Source organism: Pleurodeles waltl, chromosome 2_2 (assembly GCF_031143425.1).
Source record: "Pleurodeles waltl isolate 20211129_DDA chromosome 2_2, aPleWal1.hap1.20221129, whole genome shotgun sequence".
Classification (NCBI taxonomy): domain Eukaryota; kingdom Metazoa; phylum Chordata; class Amphibia; order Caudata; family Salamandridae; genus Pleurodeles; species Pleurodeles waltl.
In genome coordinates, this window is record NC_090439.1 from 617,085,275 (window position 1) to 617,108,003 (window position 22,729).

Here is a 22,729-nt window from a genome sequence, read left to right on the forward strand (position 1 = left end):
CCATACTAACCGCCTCCAGTCCCACGACTGCACTTGGAATGACAACGTAAGAGAGAAATGCAGAAAGTTACCATTACTATCAGCAATTCCCCTCTCCAACCTCATGTAGTGGTGAAAGGGGCAGAAGACCCCCTACACAGGGTCATGATCCGATCCCTGCTCCAGACCGTTTTTGCCTGTTCTGACCGCCCTAATCCTGGAGGAGTGGGTGCTATACTCACCTGGGGCTTTCCCCAGGCTTGCTAGGACCATGCCCAAGACTGCCAGCAGCTGGATAGGCATCATCTGCACCCCATTAATATGTCTGTACCCCCCATGATGCTTGCAGTGATACCCCTCAGTTTCTCACCCCATCGCACTGGACGCATGCCCTGTAGGGAATTCCTGCAAAACCACTGTCTCCCCCCTTCAATCTCTGGTCTGCCTTTAGCTTGCGCAAGTGCAGCTCCAGACTCCCTTCCAGACTTGCGATTTCTTTCCAGGTCAAATCACTAAAACCCCTTCTCCAACAATTCTGACACCCGAAAAGTCCCCAAAACCATCCACGACATCTAAGTGGACACCCTAATTGTCTCTTATACCCTGTCACATATTGCTTGCAAAGACAATTCCGTACCAACAGCTTCATTTTCACTCCCTCTCAAACCCTCTCCCTAGCGAGCCTTCAAGCATCCATCTTCCCAATTCCCCTGCTGATGGGGTCTACCTCCAAAAGAGTTTGCCCATAAATGAAATGCCTGTCAGCTTCCCAGTTATAGTGACTGTAGATAAACCCTTCCCAATCAATGCAATATGAAATGAACCACATCCTCCTCCCTGCTCCAACCAGCTGGCCTCTACCTCACACCATTGTGTAGGAACTCCTACCATGCCTGTGCAAAAGAATACCTGGTGGACTCCATCAATGACCCTACCACCAGCTGGAACATCCTTTGTTGCATATGTTCCACATATCTGCTGACAAAGGTGTCTTGTCCCTGTCTGCATCTGTGGCCAGCCTATGGAAACTCACCCACTGTGAATGAGACAAAGCATCTACAAAGTCATTGTCCATCCCAGCACACGTCTTGCCCAGAACAAAATATAGGGCATGATTTATGAGGCCCTAGTTGCACACTGCAGCACTGGAGCATCATTTTTTTACACTTCAGTGGCGCAGTGTGCCAGCCTGTATTTACAAAGCCACTCAAAGCTACCTTGTGTAGCGGATCCTACTTAGTTTTTATGGAATCTAGTGACTGTTAACCTACTTACCTTGCTCTGTCTCAGCCTATTTATTTATTTATTTCTTTCAAATTGGCTGCTATGTTTATAGTTAGTGAAATGTTTTGATTTTACGTTATCAGTGCCACTGTGTAAAGGTGTCACTATCTGCGTCAAAGTTAAGTGAGGTACGCAAGTATTCACATCATGTCCCTTTCCCACTTACATGTGACAGGAACACAACGTACTTTAGATGGAATTGTTTATGTAATTGCCATCCGAAGCATCCCTCCTTATCTATTATTTGGGAACATACCTGCATCAGGGGTCTTACAAGATCTGTATAAATGCATCTCACGCACACAAGATTATCAGCGGGATTCCTACCAGATGCTATCAACACTATCCATGCTGCACGTCACCTTGATGCAGACCCAGCCTTTGTGTCACCACAGAGTCTGATCTATAGACCACATTCTCATGAACAGCGACATGGTACTGACAGATTAGATTTATCACACCTAGGGCCATATGTACGAACACATTTTCCCATAGACACAGTATGGGTAAAACGCTTTGCTACATCTGGCCCCTAGTTCTCTTAAATTGAGATTAGGTTCTTCATGCTAGGGTTTTAGGGATTTTACATTTCATGTTTATTGCAAGTTTGTGGGGGTCTTTGTATTTACAACTCCCATCTTTACAATTCTGCTCCTTTCATTGTTCATTATTCTAATAATTGCTGTTCATGCATTCTACAGTAGATTGTAGTCTTTTTAATAACCCTATTGAAAAATGTACTGCATCTTCTTCATTGCTTCGGTGTGACTGAGACTTATTGTTTATGTGATAAAAGGGTAATCGCTGTTCCACCATGTCTCCCCTGAGATGTCACATTCTAGAGTCCATGTGTAAAGGCTGCCAGAAATCACCTTTTACTGTTTGGGTTTTTGGTGAGGTACTGCTTGTGAGCCGGAAGGGTTGGGCTGAAAGTTGCAATTTGATGTAGGATTGGCCTAGTCACTTACAAACAAAAGTGCTGTCATCCCTATACCAGCAGTCTCGCCTGGGAGTGAGAGTTCAACTGTGACTTGCATGTCTTTTCATGGCCTTGTAAATATGGACCCCTTTCACGCATTAACACTGTGTGAAAGGGTAGGTGTTGCTTGGTGTATTCCAATGCAAGAGCATGGAACCCGAAGAAATCTGATGCATTCCCAGATTTACAAGTCTTGGAAAGCATCTGTTTCCAATGACATCTCAGGAGTGGCATAAGAATGACACAACGGGGATAAATATCTTTATTTCTCCTTGTTTTGTACTTTTGAAAGAGGAAAAAACCTCTTGTAATTGTTGTGCAGGAAGGTGTCCCTTCCTGCACAGAAACAATCATCCTAATAAAGCATGGTGCCAGGGTGCCTGTGGTGGTGCTAGGCAGCAATTAGTGTGCCAGTCCAGGGAGAGAGGACAAAAATGAGTTGTATCTTGTAGATACAGTGCCTTTCTGCCCTTTCCCGATGGTGCAGGGTAGTGCAGCAAGGCTCTTGCTGCACCGCCCTGTGCGAAGGGCCTCTCAAGCGAGGCTCCTAATGTCTAAAAAAATCCATCACAAACACTCATAAAAGCTTGAGTACCAGTGCTTTCCTGGCGGATTGCCTGTTAACAATATGCACCACTGCCTTGTTGTCAGTTCTAAACAGGACCCTCATGTGTGTCAATGCTCATACCTACAGTGTCACTACCATGACCAGAAGGAGAAATGTGAGAAATACAATGCTTCAGTCCAGGTGTTTCTAACTCGTGGGCCACTCTTCTGTGCACCTCCTTCCTTGCCAGTATAAACCGAATCCCAAGCCACGTGTTGCATCGGATTAGATCTGAACCTCTACCTCACACTCTTTCAGGGTCACCAATGGAATTCCATTGAACTCATCTAGAAACATTCACTATATAGGTAAATACTCCCTTGTTCCTACTGACAATCTCATGTGGTGATGTGGCTGTGACATATCCGCTAGAGACATGCGGAGCTGTTTACCAAAGGTGCTACTTGCTCTGGCTACCCTACAAGTGAAGTTCAAATGGCCCAGCAACACCTGCACTTCCCTTGCAGTCACTTTGGCCTTTTCCAACATAGAATCCAACAGCAGTTCCATGGTGTTGGACTTGACCCATTTTGCAGGATCATCCCCAATCTTTTTGCCTCCCTCCTCCTATTTTTGTTTACTTGTTTTTGTTAGCTCAAGGACTCTGGGCACTTTACCACTGCTAACCAGTGCTAAAGTGCATATGCGCTCTGTGTAAATTGTATTGTTAATTGGCTTATCCATATTTGGCCTATTTTATTTACTAGTAAGTCCCCAATAAGGCCCACTAGAGGTGCCTAGGGCCTATAAATCAAATGCTATTAGTGGGCCTGCAGCACTGGTTGTGCCACCCACATGAGTAGTTCTGTAAACATGATTCATACCTGTCACTGCAGTGTCTGTGTTTGTGCAGTTTTAAACTGCTAATTCAACTTGGCAAGTGTACCTGCTTGCCAGGCCTTCACCGCCCCTTTTTATATAGGTAAGGCACCCCTAAAAGTAGGTCCTAGGTATCCCCTTGGGCAGGGTGCAGTGTATGTTTAAGGTAGGACATATACTAATGTGTTTTATATGTCCTAACAGTGAAATACTGCAAATTCAGTTTTCACTGGCAAGGCCTATCTCTCTCATAGGTTAACGTGGGGGCTGCCTTTAAATATTATTACATTGTAGATTCCATTTGGGAGCAGATAGAAATACGGAGTTTAGTGTCTCTGAACTCACAATTTAAAAATAGATCTTTGAGTCAAGTTTGTTTTTAGATTGTGTGTTTAAAAATGCCACTTTTAGAAAGTAAGCATGTTCTTGCTTACACCATTCTGTGACTCTGCCTGTTTGTGGATTCCATGTCTGGGTCAGTTTGAAATTTGGGCTGTTTACACCTCTCCTCTAGACCATGACACAAATGTAGCTGGGGTGTAGCCTGCATATCCTGATGAGCCATCTTTACTGGGAGGGAAGGGAGGAGTGGTCACTGACACCAGAAAGGGCTGTGCCTGCCCACACATGATGCAGTCTCCAACTCCTGTTGTTAGTCTGGGGCCTGGGCTGGGTAAGGCAGGATCTTACAAACAAGAGAGACTTTCCTTTGAGGTTTGCCTACTTCAAAGGCAGAAAGGGGTATAAGTAGTGAACCCCAAACCCCTTGAAATTGGATCACTTCTGGATTCAAGAGGAACCTCTGCCAAGGAGAAGAGCTGGAAAGCTGAGGAGAACTGCTTCCCCTGCCTGTGACCTGCTTTTTTGGGCTATCCTGCACTTGCTGCTTCTGCCTGTGAAAGGAGACAAAGACTGGACTTTGTTGTGCATTCCTGCCTGAGAAGAATCTCCAAGGGCTTGAATTGAGCTTGCCTCCTGTTCTTGAAGTCTCTGGGCCATGAAAGACTTCCCCTGCCAGCACCTGGACTCTCTGCTGAGACTCCTGCCCTGCCAAGTTGTGCCCTATCCAGTACCTGGGCCCTTGAAAGATAAAGCTGGCAGACAAGAACTGAAAATCCACGCACAGAAAGCTGTGCGGTGAAATTTATGACGCACCTTCAGTAAGGCAGCTGATAAACAACGCACCGCCCACTTAGCCGCTGAAATCAATGCTCCACCTGCATCGTGGCTAGAGAAGTTACTTGCAACACCCACTTAAGGATCTTGATAACGATGCAAACCCCATGCAGTGAGGTTGTCTAACACTGTGTGAACGGATTTTCCACGCATCGTCTCTGGGCATCCAAGTAAACCTGACTTTGCGCAGATCCGAGGTGCCTCGTTGGGATATCAATGCATTGTTTTCTTGTAAGGGGGAAAACGATGCCTCGCCGACCCAACTGTAGAAGGAAACGATGCACGGCCTCCCTTGCGAGTAAGGAATCCACGCATCGCTACCCTTTTTCGATGCACGCTCACCAGTGCTGCTTTATTTTTGATGCTAACCAGGTACTTTGGGTAACCACCTCATTCTCAATGTTTTCTAAGTATTAAGACTCTTATTCTTTTAAAAATTCATATCTTGAATTGTTTATGTTGGATTTTTGTTGTTTTGGTCTTGTTTGATTCAGATAAATAGTACCTCTTTTTCTAGAATGGTGTATCCATTTTGTAGTACTTTCACTGTATTACTGTGTGTGTCAGTTCAAATACTTTACACATTGCTTCTGAAGTTCAGCCTCCCTGCTCATGCCAAGCTACCAAGGGGGTGAGCGGGGGTTAACTGAGTGTGATTCTCCTTTACCCTAACTAGAGTGAAGGTCCTTTTTTGGACAGGGGGCAACCTGACTGCCAACCAAATACCCCATTTGTAACATAATGTCACTTTCTTATCCATGGTTAAGCATGCCTCCATTGGTACTGACTCAAACTCAATGCCTAAGAATAAGAGGATAGTGTTAAATCCCAGGGTCTTTTCCAGAGCTAATGGCACCCCAAGGTCACCCATGAGCTCTTGAAAACTTACCAACTGCTGTTGGCAGTCAACAGAACCAGTTTGACCCACAAAAAAGAAATCATCAAGGTAATGTGTCACTGCTTCATGCCCTGTGTACCACATGAACAACCACTGTAAGAAAGAGCTGAAGCACTCAAAAAAACCACAAGAAATCGAACACCCCATTGGCCATGCCTTGTCCACGTACCATTTTTGTCAAACCGCTGGGCCAACAATTTAAAATCCTTTGGATGGATTGGCAGAAGCCTAAAAGTAGATTTAATGTCGCTCTTGACCATGTGTGCTCCTCTCACTACTTGTTCAACCAGAGACATAGCCATATCTACAGAATAGTAAGCAAATAATGCAATCTCCTCCATTATTAGATCATTGACTGAGTTCCCTTCCAGCCATGATAAGTGTTTTATGAGCCAAAATTGACCCTTCTTTTTTTTGGGGACAATGCCAATGAATTTATTAATTTGCCAATCATTAAATGGCACTGCCATTCTGTCCTCCTGAATCTCTTTTTGGAGCTTCTCTCTTGCATCCTGTTTGTGTGATTCAGCGGATTTAAGATTCTTGGGGGCATATTTATACTCCGTTTGCGCCGAATTTGCGTCGTTTTTTTAGACGCAAAACTAACTCCATATTTATACTTTGGCGTTAGACGCGTTAGCGCAGTTTTGCTTCAAAAAGTATAAATATGGCCCTTGGTCCATGTACATGTTCTCGGACCCTCACACCCCAGCCTGTATCCCAAATGAAAACATTCACTCAACAGCCTAGCATATATTGTGATATTGTACTAACTAACAAAAACACCCGTCCTAGGTCAATTGGCATTTCAGCACTTTCCCATCACTCTATGTTTTTCCCGGCCTCCCTGAAAGCCTGCAGACTGGCCATTGTGTTGTGCACCAAAATGTCCTTGTTTCTCTGTCCACTTTCCTGCCTGCTGATCTTGGAAACCTCCTGACACTCCATACCATTGCACAAGGGCATGCCTTTTCCATGCATTTTGAGCACTTGTGCCTAAATTTGCAGCACTCCCTCACACAGAGACCCTTGTTAAAACAACAGCATGCTCTAAGCAACTCTCCCTCGCTTTTTGTTGCTGTCCCTAACCCCCTAAAAAGGGACAGCCTTGAAGGGGCCGATATACGATTGGGAAATTGCTGCCAGAAATAAGGTCTTCCCAATGTTAGCAGGACCCATCCCATGCTGCCAGAGGTTGTAGTCAATTTCCCCCCGTTTTGCCTCTAAGTCAAGAGCTAAAGATTTTGCGGGACTCGTCATCATTCTGTGCCCATGCATAACCCCCATCAGTGATCTGTGCCTTCCTTATCATGTCCATATATTTGACTAATGCAACACATCTCTCTGGAGAATTGCAAAGATCAAAAAAGCTGTGGTCAAATTTTCTCTTATCATCGGCACCTTAAACCTTTTTGTCAACTCATATTCCTCCTCTTTTGACCCTTCCTTTGGCTTAAGCTCCCTGTGTAGTAGTTTAAGCATTTTAACATATTCCCCCTTCCATATTTTTTCTTCTGGTGACAACAATAAATGTGAACCAAGCAGCTACCCCCAGATATGGCAACTTCTTGATCTTAAGTTCTTTACTCTCCTGACTACTAGCGCTCTACATCTCTGCCTCCACCTGTCCTACCCCCCCTTACGCGTCCCCCTTACTTGGTTGTCCTTGTTTCTCCCCAGAGGGTGAGACCTCAGGTGTCTGACCCTGCTCCTTTGCCTCATCTGAAGCCAAGGTGGTGCTTCCGCCCTTACTTTGTGGCCCCTGTTTCTCTGTGACCCCTCAGTGTCTGTCATATACAAACATTTCTGTAAGTGTAATCATCTGCTGCACATGTCCCCCCTGCATCAATTCCTGTGGAAACCATCATGATGTTGACCCTGTGACTCCTAGCACTCTTACTAGATGCCAAATACAGCATCCAGTCTAACCAGTTGCAAAAGTCATCCACAACCAGCTTCCACGTCACATAGTTCCTGAGCGGCAGGCAACTACTGTAAAACACTAGGTACAACCACATTTTCAGTACTCCCACTTGCGCCACATGCATCACTTTGCCTCTCTCTGTGCTCTTCCTCCACAAGAGCTTCATCATCCACCACCTCACCATCTTCGAAGCTCATTTCATCGTAACCTAACAGCCTGACATCTGCTGCTAACTCATGCAGCCCATATGTTGTGTCAACCTGTGCATAGCCCTGTTGTGTCGTCTCACGTCGTAGCACTCCTGTGCCATCTGCAGGTTGCTAATGGGCCATGGTACACCCTCCTGGCCGCACCTCCACATCCTGCTGATCTGTTCCATACTTTTCCACCATAGGAACTGTACTGAACCATCCAGGTTGAAGCACTGTCGAGGGCCCATTAGACCTTTGTGTGGCAGTGGAGACTTTTCCCACACTGCCATCCATCTGGTTGTACTGCACCCTGCCTTTACTTTACCTTCCGCTGTTGTTTTGAACCTGCAATAAAGTTGAAGGTCCAGACTGCTGGTGTCATCATCCTTGCCTGCCAGCCTCTCTTCAGCCTCAGACATCCAACACCAAACCCTGACTGCCCTGTTCCCCTGTACCGGATCCCTCTGTCCTGCTGTGCAGCCCACCCTTGGGCCCCAGCCTCTGCACAAACACTCTCTCCCCCCTCTATATTCTCCACTTAGTGCTCGTCCCATCGTGCATGCACTGCACCCTGACCCCTGCCCGCACACATGTAGACTTTCTGGGGTGGCTCTTAGTTGGCTCCCTCACTGAGCCCAGGTAAACCAACCCTGCACCCCTCATCTCTTCCCTCCTCCTCCCCTTTGCATCATTCCAACATTGCCGCTACCAGAGCAGATGTTGGACCCATGGTAGTCTCTCCCTGAAGCCTCCATGTCGGAGGTCCATCCTTATTTGTCACCTTTTGGCTGCACAAGTATCCTCTTGCTCACACCTGTCCTCCTCTGACCACTGCAACCTAAGTCCTTAAGGGGGCCCGATCCAACCACCCACCACGGGCAATGACACTGGAGGGCATCTCCACTTGTTCTGTGCCCCTCATTCATCCTCCTCATCCTGCAGGCCTAGTGCCTGCTTCTGCTCCCTCCTGTTTTATTTCTGTCATGAGATGGAAAGTCCTGAACTCTTCTTTGGGGGCTTTTTGTTCCTATGCCTTTATTGAACAGCTTTTTATTCAAGTTCATGGCAGGGTTACTCTACCTTGGCCTCTTCACTTCTCTGTGAATTGTTGTAGAAATATGACTTGGGAGTAGTAGTTTTTTTCTCAATTCCTTCCTTCAATTTTGAAAGGTCACTTGACTCTAGTTGAAACTAGGATTCAGCTGTGTTAAAATGGAATCCTAAGGCTGATCCTGGTGATGGGACTCTAATTTTCAGCTCATTGAGTAATACTCATTAAAGACAGGTGTTTTGAAAAAAGTCCTATCCCTAGTCTGATTCTCCATTTGGAATATTTATTTGTTCAACAACTGATTCACATGGTTGAGTAAGTGCATCTAAAGTTTTCCACTTTTCCATTTACATTCAGTAGGTTCTTAGTTCTTGTTTTATTCTTTTTAGTGATACTTGAGAGAAGTTCAATACAAGTGGATATGGATTCACAATATTTCCAGTCTTCAGGTCTGGGGTCACATTCGGGTGATGTAAATTCCTCTGCACCTCCCTCACTCTCCCCATTTTCACTTCCTCAGTGTAAGTGGCAAGATAATCTTCTGTTCCCTTGTGCCCTCCTCTTCATCTTCTCCTTCCCTTTTAAGACCCCACCTCCTTCTCTTCGACCTTCCTGCAATAAATTGCATAGAGCCTACCTTTTTGGAACTAAGCCCCAGGAACACCCCCACCCACACCAGAGGGACACTGGAGGATCGGGGACCCCATCCCAGGAAAGTAGGGTAAGTATAGGTAAGTAAGCCCAACTTGTGGCCCCCTGTCTTGCACAGGGTGCAATGGCCATGGCTGGGGACCCTTGTCCCCTTTGCTGGCCATTGGGGTGGTGGGCATGATTCCTGTCTTTTCTAAGACAGAAGTCATGTGGTATGGATGGTTCTGCGTTAGAAAATGATGCTAGACTGGTTAGAGGCATTTTTTTTTTGCCTCTAACCAGCCTAACTTCATTTTTTGGTGCAAAACCCCCTTCGCCCATACCATCACCCCCACCCGGCTAATGTCCTTTTTTTTACTCTAGCCCATCCTTTGTGCCGGATTGCACCATTACATTAATATGGCGCCCGGCTGGCATCCTGGAATGGCGCAAGCAGGCGCTATACTTTTTGATGCAAAACTGAGCAAATACTGATTTGCGTCAAAAAATATAAATAAGGGCCCAAGTGTTTGAACTGAACAAAGAGCTATGGACTTCCCTCCCTTTTTCACCCAAGTCTTTTTGGGGTTTTCTGGGTTCTGGCTACTGTTTTGGAATGGACAGCATTTGCCCTGGGGTTGGTATAAATATATCAGCTACTTTTGCTTGTTTGATCAGACAATTTGCTTGTCTTTAATGGACAACTGTAAAAACAATTTCAGGGCAAGTACTATGAGTAGGGAAGAGGTTAAACTTTTAACTAAAGCTAGATAATGGAACCCTCGCAAGAAACAAATGGTAAATCAGAGCAGTGTGGCATAGTTTTAATGAGTAAAAGGGGACAATAACTGCAATTTTGCCTCTTTCAAGAGCTTTCACCTGGGTCTCATTCAAAGAGTCACGGGAGATCTCTGAAGTGGGTGAGCAGGAACACTTTTAGCTATGCTGCTAAACTCATGAAACACAGATCGTAAGCATACAGGCCAAACTATGATCATTAAGAGAAGCCTAGACCCAAAAAAAACACAATGTTGTAAAGCTTACAAGCCAAAACATTTGCATGCATGCAGCTGTGTGGGCACACCCTGAGAGAACCACCTGTGTCACGCTAAGTCAGCCTGGTCCCTCTCTCCATTCCTTTCTTCTGAGTACCCTTCTGCTGCCTCGTTCCTGTCAATCATTCAGAAAGCAACAGCTGTCTGTTTCTGAGCCATTGAGGCCTCGCTCCCTGTGGTAAAACCCACATTTCCCTCCTCCAGTCACTACTAATCGCTACTGAAGTCAACGTGGGCCAGGACTTCTAGACCTTAGATGAGCCTCATGAAGCCCAAACCACTGCCACAACCTGCCTGGAAAATGAATACTTTCAAGGAGAAGGGCGGTAGTGACTGGGACTGAATGTTTGTGTGTGTGTATGTCTGTGTATGTGTGTGTGTGCTATTGAGCGGCTGTTTAACTGTTTGTGTGAGTGTGTACTCCTAGGAGACAGCTATGATGTCTCTGTCCTACATACACAACTAATTATTTCCCAGGTGAACAAGGACGCTCTGAGCAACAGATTTACCCAAGGAATTAGTACTATAAATGTAGCTTTATATCTGAAAATGCAAGATGTTCCACTAGCAGGTGGCAGTTTATCGAAGCAAAATGCAAAAGAATAATGTGGGTAATAGCAATTTCTCTGAATACTTTTTCATTGAATTTCTTTTTATTGAAAAAATGTTTTTTTTTGGTTTAAAAGAAGTTTACTAGATTTAAATAAAGTACAGCATGGTAATGTATTTAAACTGAAGACTAAAAATACCGATAAGGGAAGGGAGGAGGGGGTAAACAGAAAATATGAATACTACAATAAGAAAAATATGCAAGGTCCGATATAAAAATATTCTGATAAGATTACACGACAAGCCTTAACCATTTAAACAATTTAAGAAATGCATGTAAATTATCCATAGAAGGTAAAGGAATGTCAAGGGGATTGAAGCAGTTCTTCTGTGACAGGCGGATGGTCGAAAGAAGATTTGGCTTGTTGATCTAAAAAAATTGTAAAGGGAGACCATAAAACAGTACATTTAAGAACAAGTGAGAGAAGTTGAGAGGATGCTGTGTCAGGTCTATGGGCCTGATTCACAAAGGTAAACTTAGACTTTAGGTCTAAACTTAGACCAAAAGTCTAAGTTTATGATTTTATGGATTCACAAAGGGCATTTACGAGTATTAAGGGACTGATTACAACTTTGGAGGAGGGTGGTAATCCGTCCCAAATGTGACAGATATCCTACCCATCGTATTACGAGTTCCATAGGATTTAATGGACTTGTAATACGGCGGGTGGTATATCCATCACATTTGGGATGGATTAACACCCTCCTCCAAAGTTGTAATCAGGCCCTATATCTCTTCTGGACATTGTAAAAGTTTTGAGTAAACACTGACCAGAATTGACGAGCTATATTAACAGGACCATGGGCCAGATGTAGCAAGGCATTAGCGCCTCGCAAACGGTGAAAAACGCCGTTTGCGAGGCGCTAATGCCTGTGCGCGATGCAGAAACACATTTTGCGAGTCGTAACCGACTCGCAAAATGTGTTTCCGCCTTGCAAATAGGAAGGGGTGTTCCCTTCCTATTTGCAACTCGCACCGCGATGTAAGTTGATTTGTGACCGCAAAAGCGGTCACAAATCAACTCGCAGTTACCATCCACTTGAAGTGGATGGTAACTCATTTGCAAACGGGAAGGGGTCCCCATGGGACCCCTTCCCCTTTGTGAATGATCACAAAAATAATTTTTCAGAGCAGGCAGTGGTCCAATGGACCACTACCTGCCCTGAAAAATACCGAAACAAAAGGTTTCGGTTTATTTTTCAAAGTGCAGCTCGTTTTCCTTTAAGGAAAACGGGTTGCACTTTGAAAAAAAAAACCTGCTTTATTGAAAAGCAGTCGCAAACATGGAGGTCTGCTGACGACAGCAGGCCTCCATGTTTGCGAGTGCCCATAGTCGGTATGGGGCCGCAATTTGCGACCCACCTCATTAATATTAATGAGGTGGGTCATTGCGACCCCATACCGACTCGCAGAAGGTGTCTGAGACACCTTTCTGCATGTGGTTTTGCGAGTTGCAATTTGCGAGTCTCTATGACTCGCAAATTGCAACTCGCAAAACCATACTTACCTACATCTGGCCCCATATGTGTTAAAAATAAAAACAAGAACATTATTAATCATAAGATTGCTAATTAACCATCTTCCTTCAATATAACAAGTGAGCATTGAAAGATTTATGACATGAGGTAGCAACACAATTTTTCTTTACCAGTTCAGAGAGAGAAATAAACATTACCAACCCTCCTACCAGTTTCAAAGATTCCAATTCCGTAAGATAAGATTCCTGTATAAGAGCAATGCCAGCTTTTAGATTAGATAAATGTGTCAAAACCTGTTGCCTTTTAATTGGCAAAACCAAACCTGTGACGTTTCAAGATACAATTTTTAAAGACGTACAGAAAGAATATAGATTAGATAATAAAAGAACAGATGATACAGATCAATGGTGAAGTGACATAGAAAGAGAATTTGAAAGAAAGGAATAAAAGGTAGATACAGAGATGAAAGAGGGAATAAGGAAAGAGGGTTTATATATAAGTAGGCAAACAGAATGAAGGGATGACACATCCAGGCTCCGGAATAATAGCACAAGGGAGACTTCTGGAAGGAGGATGAACAAGTAAGAGCACGGGTGCAAACAGAAATGTAAGACCTGTGAAGATAAAGATACATTTAGTATGCAGAAACATTTCAAAATGCAAATCTAAATGAATAGTAACAACATATAGAACAACGCAAGCAAAATACTGTCAGTTTAAGGAAAGGGCATCTCCAAATGAGAAACACAAGGGTAAGAGAAAAACGTCAAGGCTTATTAGATCTGGAGATGTCCATGGCCTCAAATTTACATTCTTGAAGGGTTTATTTAAAATGTGAAGAATCTTATTAAGTAGATGTTTTATTGTTGTAGATGACTTTAAACAAGTGTGGGTGATATTGTGCTCCAAGAAAGATGAGCACCGGTCTAATGGAACTAAATTATTTGCATCTGTCTGCTGTGATTTTGGCATAGTCCTGTCAAAAATAAATGTTATTCCTGGACCAAGAACTTTTCTTCATCATTTTGGCTGCGGAGAAATCTTTAAACAGGTTGGTATATTCAAGGAAGTAGAGAATAACACCTCTGGGTCTTTTAGCAAAAGAAGCAATGTTAGGCAGATGACTAAGGCCCTCATTACAACATTGGCGGTAAAATCCGCTTACCGCCGTGCAGAAGACCGCCAACACACCGCTGCGGCAGGGGAATTCCTCCACAGTCATTATGACCCATTGCTCGGAATCTGCCAAAATTCAGACGCCCACACAAGTCCGCCACACCAAAGGTCAGTGATAAACTGGCGAAAACAAAACCTCCACCGTCACGCCAACAGAAATACGCCCACACTATCACGACCCACGAATCCATGCGGCAGTCTTTCAACCGCGGTATTCCATTGGCGGTACACACCGCTGCGCTCAAAATACACACACATTTACAAAACACTACCACATTGGACAATTACAAATACACACACCTCATACACATACACACACCACTCCCACACACACATTATAATATAAAATACACACCCACATCACCCACAAACCCCTACGACAAAATTACTGAGAGAAGGCCAGAGAGAGACACTACAAACAACTACCAAGCATCCACAGGCACACAATACCATCACCGACATAATTTCCACGCACCTCACACAACACACCACTAAATATCACCCCAGTTATCACTACACACACCACCCCACACATCATCCACACCTCCCCATGGCACGGCAAAGACACCCCAGGTTCTCTGAGGAGGAGCTCCGGTCATGGTGGAGGAAATCGTCCGGGTAGAGCCACAGCTATTCGGATCACAGGTGCAGCACACCTCCATAGCTACGAAGATGGAGCTATGGCGCTGAATAGTGGACAGGGTCAACGCAGTAGGACATCACCCAAGAAATAGGGATGACATCAGGAAGAGGTGGAACGACCTACGGGGCACCACCTTGCGGTTCAGCGGACTGGCGGCGGACCCCCACCTCTAACAACATAGGAGGAGCAGGTCTTGGCGATTCTGCATCCTGAGGGCCTCGCATGAGTAGATGGAGGAATGGACTCTGGTAAGTCAAATCTTAACTATTACATCCCCCACCCTACTTGCATGCTATCACATACCCTCATCCTCACCCCATCACTCCAACTCCTCACAAATGACCAGACATCAAAAACCACACATCCTAAAACCAGGCACTGCATGCAACAACAAAGCATGGACACCCATCACCACAGTACATCCACTGTACATACTCATACACCCCCTTAAACCACCATCACAGAAGGACCCACACAGGAATGCAGGCACTGGGGTACAGGGTCACCCACCCATTGCACACCATGGCACACACAGATGTAATAAACATCCTTCTATACCCCTTCAGGACCCCTGCCCAACGTCACTGGACAGGAGGGTCCACACATGTCCACACCACCAACAGAAGAGGCCCACAGTGATGACAGCAGCTCTGTCCAACTGGATCTAGATGACCAGCCCGGCCCATCGGGGACCTCTGGACAGTCGGTTCCCCTGACACAGTCACTGGCCACCACAGAGCTTCCCCCCCTCTGGAAACACCAGCACTGCACCCACCCAGCGGGCCCATACCTCTGTCCCCAGGACACGTCAATCAGCAGTGTGTCCACCACTACAAGGAACCCAGGCTAACCTACCACCCCAACAACAACAGTGACCTGGGGGCAGTGGCAGTGGGCACACTGTCCAGGGGACGGAGGCCCAGGAACACAGGGGAACTGGCAGGGCTGCTGTGCGACAGGGGGATGACAGGCCAAGGGAACCCACTCTCCACGAGGCCCTCTCCAACTTCATGGGAGCCTACCACCATTCCCAGGAGACAATGGCAACGGTACTGGCCAAGTTTCAGGAGACCCAGCGCCTGCAGGAGGAACAGTATTTGGGCTTAAGGGAGGAACTTAGATCCATCAATTCCACCTTGGGCACCATCGTAGGGATGCTGAAGGAAGTCCTCAACACCAGGAGGGACACTGTGGCACAACAAGGGGCCCCTGACACTAGTCTGGACGATGAACTGCCCTCCACCTCCGCCGGCGCTAGTGGACAGGAGGCACGCCACAGGACCACCACACCAGCACCCCACCCTCTGCAGAGGGTGAACCACCCCGCAAACGGTCCCTGAGATCCAGGACAAAGACAGAGAACGATGTCAAGACCCCCAACAAGAAATAAGACCACCCTGAATGTCATCCTTCTGTCCCACTTAATCACCCTGTCCATCCTCAAACTGCCCCAGCTCCACTTCCTATGCCCATTTGGGCAATGCATCTGTGAGACTAATAGACTGGACTCTGCCATGGACATTCCTCCACCATCACCCCTCACCATTTTAAAACCCCCTCCACTATTGAGCACTTAAATAAACACCCTTGAAGCACAAAACAATCTGGAGTCAGTCTGTGATTTCGAAATAGTATATTAGCAATTACAGTGACAAAATGCTCTTTCAAATGCAATGTCAACATACCTATGTCACACAGCTCTAGTCCATGAGGAAACAAAGCAGATGTCACACAGTGGGTCCCACATCTGTGAAATCGTAAGGGAAAGTGACAACTCAGTGACCATACACTGGGTGAAAACGACAGACAGTTGAGAGGTAGTAGTGTTAAAGTACATGTAGTAGGCAGGTTTGTATTCTTACCTGTGTCTCACTGGAAATATTGCAGGATCACCGAGTTCCATGTTGTCGATGTCCTCTTCTTCTGCTTCCTCGTCCTCACTGTCCACAGGCTCCACAGCTGCCACAACACCGCCATCTGGACCATCCTCCTGCAGAAAAGGCACCTGTCGTCGCAAAGCTAAGTTGTGAAGCATACAGCAGGCCACGATGATCTGGCACACCTTCTTTGGTGAGTAGAATAGGGATCCACCTGTCATATAGAGGCACCTGAACCTTGCCTTCAGGAGGCCAAAGGTCTGATCTATAATCCGCTGAGTTCGCCCATGGGCCTCATTGTAGCGTTCCTCTGCCCTTGTCCTGGGATTCCTCACTGGGTTCAGTAGCCATGACATGTTGGGGTAACCAGAGTCACCTGCAAATGGCGAGGGCAACTGTTAGACACACACTAACCTGTAGGGATATCCCCAGACTTAGACAACCATTCCCACTGACTTGCTTCCAGGTGCTCACCTACTAGCCACACACAGTGCCTCTGGAGTTGACCCATCACATAAGGGATACTGCTATTCCACAGAATGTAAGCGTCATGCACTGAGCCAGGGAATTTGGCATTAACATGGGAGATGTACTGGTCGGCCCAAAACACCATCTGCACATTCATGGAATTATAACTCTTCCGGTTTCTGTACACTTGTTCACTCCTGGGGGGGGTACCAAATCCACATGTGTCCCATCAATGGCACCTATGATGTTGGGGATATGTCCCAGGGCATAGAAGTCACCTTTCACTGTAGGCAAATCCTCCACCTGAGGGAAAACAATGTGTTTCAGCAAGGCAGACAACACTCTGGACAACACGTTGGAAAACATAGGCTGGAACATCCCCGATGCTAGGGCCACTGTTGTTTGAAATGACCCACTTGCAAGGAAATGGCGTACTGACAGCAGCTGCACTAGAGGGGGGATTCCTGTGGGATGGCGGATAGCTGGCTTCAGGTCTGGCTCCAGCTGGGCACAAAGTTCCAGGATTGTGGCACGATCAAGCCTGTAGGTGATGATCACATGTCTTTCCTCTATTGTCGACAGGTACACCAGCGGTCTGTACACCGGAGGATGCCGCCATCTCCTCACATGTCCCAGCGGACAGTGCCTATGAAGGACAACAGCGAGCACAGAGTCAACCAACTCAGCAGTACGTACCCACAGCTTACACAGAACACGAATCAGAATCCGAAATTTGGCCTGTATGAGTGTTGAGGCAAGGCCTAGGTATGTGTGACGCAGTGAAAAATTAAGCCATGTGGGCCCCTGAAATGGCGGCTGCCTGACCTGTAAAGTGGGACAATGGGATGTGAGGTAACTGCGCTGGCGTTGTACACCGTCACGGTAGGCGGTCGAAGACCGCGGCACTATTCTGCAGTGGTTAACATTGGACCCTATGGGTCCCAGGAGCCAATGACGATGTATGCTGGCGGTGACAGTACGCACCGCTGCGGACCTGACCGCCATTTTCTATCTGTTCAATCACTTGATACCTGATTTTCAATAGGAGAGGACCTACACTGCAAGTGCTGCTGTGACCTCGGTCTGGAAGAGACAAGGGCTCATGCGTCTGGGGAAAGGGCCCCTGCCTTCACATCGGAGGAGTTGGAGAAACTCGTGGATGGGGTCTTCCCCCCGTACACGCTACTCTACGGTCTTCCAGACAAACAGGTAAGTACACTTGGAGCATGCTGTATGGGCTATGCCTGTGTGGAGTGGGGTGGATGAAAGATTGTGGGGGGGGAGATTGAGGCGTGCATGAAACAACGGTGAGTGCATGTGCCACATGGCAAGGGTAGGGAACGGGGCCAATGACTGTGACGGTGCGGACGGTTATATCTTCTCCTTTTCCCCTGTACTATTCCTGTAGGTCAGCGCCCACCAGAAGAAGGATATTTGGCGTGCCATCACTGAGGAAGTCCGTACCCTGGGGGTCTACCACAGACGGAGCTCCCACTGCCGGAAAAGATGGGAGGGCATTCGCCACTGGAGCAAGAAGACGGCGGAGGCCCAGCTGGGGATGGCCTCCCAATGTGGGAGGGGTGCCCGTCGCACCATGACCCCCCTGATGTTCAGGATCCTGGCGGTGGCAAACCTGGAGTTGGATGGGTGCTTGAGGGCATCACAGCAGCCACAAGGGGGTGAGTACACTCTCATTCTGCTGATTTTGCACGCAGTGGAGGTGTCTGGGTGGGGGAGAGGGTTCTGTGGGTTTCCCTAGGCCAGGGCGAGTGTGCTACTTAGGTCCCCTTGTTCTGGCAGACCCGGTGGCACCCCACCCCACCTGAGTACAGTGCCAAGTACACGTAGTCAGGCTCCTGTGACATCCATGTGTGGACATGTCGGCCATAGCCTTCCAGGCCATGTCCCAGGGATTGAACAGTGGAGCCCAAGTGCGCGGCGTAGTGCAGGCGGCTTCTGTGTCTGTCGTGTCCGCCAATGGTAGCGGTAATGCATACACTCAACATGTCTTTCTTCTGTCGCCCCCCCTCATTTTGTGGTATCCCTGTTCTTGTGTGCATTAGCATCATCAGGCGGAGGAGTAGTGGCACCGGAGCAGGAGGGAGCTGCATCCCACATGGCCCTGGAGGGCGACACTACGGACTCTGAATTCACCAGTGGGACGGAGGGCGAGGGGCGCTCCACGGCGGGGTCAGGAGCTGACACCAGTGATACAGACTCGTCCTCTGATAGGAGTTCCCTTGTGGTGGTAGCCACAACTGTGCCCCCCGCATCTACAGGTACAGCCTCCACCCCCCCTACCAGCACCGCCCTCCTAGCAGCCCCTCAGCCTTTGCCCCGTGCCCGCTCACCCAGGAGGGTGGGCATCACCTTCGCCCCAGGCACCTCAGGCCCAGCCCCAGTCACCCCTGCTGCCCTCAGTGAGGAGGCCAATGACCTCCTCAGGTCCCTCACTATTGGGCAGTCTACCATTTTGAATGCCATCCAGGGTGTAGAAAGGCAGTTGCAACAAACAAATGCCTTCCTGGAGGGCATTCATTCTGGTCAGGTGGCCCTTCAGAGAGCTTTTCAGACTCTGGGCTCAGCACTGATGGCAGCTATTGTCCCTGTCTCTAGCATCCCCCTCCAACTTCCTCCACCTAGACCCAATCCCCTCTACCTCAGCCTATCCCAAGCACACCTTCAGAACAGCATGCACACACGCCAACACACAAGGGAAGCTCTGGCAAACATAAGCACAACACATCCCACAGGCACTCACGCAAGCATCACACACATGCAGACACACCAACATCCACTGCTTCCACTGTGTCCCTCTCCTCCTCATCTCCCTCCTCCCTCACAGTCTTGTCTCCACTCACAACTGCATGCACTACATCTACAGCCACTACTTTCATCACCAGCACACACACCACCACACCCCGCTGCAACACCTTCCAAGGTGGGGAAGGGGCACAAGAAACTCCCCGCTGCCCAGGATGCCACCGCCATCATCCCCGCTGCCCTGGAGGCCACCGCCAGCACCAACCCAGCTGCCCAGGAAGCCACCTCCATCATCCCCGCTGCCCAGGAGGCCACCGCCATCATCCCCGCTGCCCAGGAGGCCACCGCCAGCACCAGCCCAGCTGCCCAGGAGGCCACCGCCATCCTCCCCGCTGCCAAGGAGGCCACCACCAGCACCACCCCAGCTGGCCAGGACAGGACCGCCAGCACCAGTCCTGCTGCCCAGGACAGGACCGCCAGCACCAGCCCTGCTGCCCAGGACAGGACCGCCAGCAGCAGCCCCGCTGAGCCAGACAGGAACACCAGCACCAGCCCCGCTGGGCCATAAGGGACCGCCAGCACCAGCCTGCTGGGCCAGACAGGACCACCAGCACCAGCCCCGCTGGGCCAGACAGGACCGCCAGCACCAGCCCCGCTGGGCCAGACAGGACCGCCAGCACCAGCCCCGCTGCGCCATAAGGGACCGCCAGCACCGGCCTCACTGGGCCAGACAGGACCACCAGCACCAGCCCCGCTGGGCCAGACAGGACTGCCAGCACCAGCCCCGCTGGTGCCATAAGGGACCACCAGCCCCGCTCGGCCATAAAGGACCGCCAGCACCAGCCCCACTGGGCCAGACAGGACCGCCAGCAGCTGAGTCACTGCCAAAGGCCCCGCCGCCACAAGCACCGCTAAACAGGACACCTGCTGCCACAAGCACCGCTGCCAAGGACACCGCCGCCACAAGTACCGCTGAACAGGACACCGCCGCCACAGGCACCGCTGAACAGGACACTGCCGCCAGAAGCACCGCTGAACAGGACACCGCCGCCACAAGCACCGCTGAACAGGACACTGCCACCACAAGCACCCCTGCCAAGGACACCGCTGCAGCAAGCACCGCTGAACAGGACACTGCCACCACAAGCACTGCTGCCAAGGATACCGCCCCAACAAGCACCACTGAACAGGACACTGCCGCCACAAGCACCGCTGCCACGGACACTGCCGCAACAAGCACTGCTGGCCCATGAGCGCAAAGGGCACTGATGCTACTGAGTCCGTCACAAGCAGGAAGAAGCACTCTGGGCACAAGGCCCCCTCAGAACCAGTGGAGAGATACATCCACTACCTCTGTCCTTGGCAGGAAGAAGCACTCTGGGCACAAGGTCCCCTCCAGAACCAGTGGAGAGATACATCCACTACCTCTGTCCTTGGCAGGATGAAGCACTCTGGGCACCAAGCCCCCTCCAGAACAAGTGGAGAAATGCATCCACCCCCGTTCCTTGGCAGGATGAAGCACACTGGCCACCAAGCCCCCTCCAGAACCAGTGGTGAAATGCATCCACTCATCCTATCCTTGGCAGGAAGAAGCACACTGGCACAAAGCCCCCTCCAGAACCAGTGAAGAAATGCATCCACTCCCCCAATCCTTGACAGGATGAAGCACACTGGGCACCAAGTCCCCTCCAGAACCAGTGGAGAAATGCATCCACGCCCCCTATCCTTGGAAGGATGAAGCACACTGGGCACAAAGCCCCCTCCAGAACCATTGGTGAAATGCATCCACTCACCCTTTCCTTGGCAGGATGAAACACACTGGGCACAAAGCCCACTCCAGAACCAGTGGAGAACTGCATCCACTCCCCTTATCCTTAGCAGGATGAAGCACACTTAACACCAAGCCCCCTCCTGAACAAGTGGAGAAATACATCAACTCCCCCTATCCTTGGCAGGATGAAGCACCTTGGGCACCAAGCCCCCCCAGAACCAGTGGTGAAATGCATCCACTCCCCCTATCCTTGGAAGGATGAAGTACACTGGGCAGAAAGCCCCCTCCAAAACCAGTGGAGATGCCAACCCCTTGAGATCCAGTGGATTTGCACTCCCCAGGAGCACACATTGGGCAACCCATCCACTTGAGAGACTGTGGCTTTGCACTCCCCAGGACCAAGCAGTGGGCAACCCACCCACGTGAGAGACTTGAGAGACTGTGGCTTTGCACTCCACAGGACCAAGCAGCGGGCAACCCACCCACTTGAGAGACTTGAGAGACTGTGGCTTTGCACTCCCCAGGATCAAGCAGTGGGCAACCCACCCACTTGAGGGACTGTGGCTTTGCACTCCCCAGGACATCGCTGTTGCCATGGAGCCCCCTCGAGGAGCAGTGGTGTAGTACCATCTTCCGGCTGAGATGCCCCCCTCTTCCCTGTCCCCCTTAAGTGCCTTTGTGTTTTGAACCTGATGCCCCTGCAGTGTTCTCTTTGTATTGAGGCAGGAGTCAAGTGTGGGCTTGGCCCATGATTTTTGGCCCAGTGGGCCACGGACATTTGCAGAGGACAGTGTGCAGCCTTCTGTACATCTTGTAAATAATTGTATATACTGTTTTTCAATTCGTTAAGTATATCTGCCTATTTCTAAAATATCACTGATTTAACTAAATTCCTTTTGTCCTTGCGTTCTTCCAGGGGGTAACGGGGTGTAAATGTAATGTCCAGGCATGTGTTTGTGTGTATGGTGTTGCAGGTGGGTGTGGGGGTGTTGCATGTTGCGTGTGTGTGTCACTCTCTTTTTTCTCCCCCTGTGTGCTAGGTGCAGTACTCACCATGGTCGTCGCCGCTGCCTCCGGTGATATTCCTCGTATATGAGGAGGTAGACCAGCATGGGGAGGACCTGCAGCTTGTGCTCCATGGGGTCCTGGTTCTTCGTTGATTGTGAGAAGGTGAGTGGTTTCCCTTCCAAAGACTGTTTCCGCTGTGCTTTTGATGGCGTTGGTACCGCCCCGCAAAAGCTGGTGGATTAGTGGGTTGTAATGTTGTGGGCGGTACATTGTCTTCCGCCTCTCTATTGGCGGTGACCGCCACGGTGTTTGTTGCTACCGCCGTGGTGGTCGGTGTGTTAA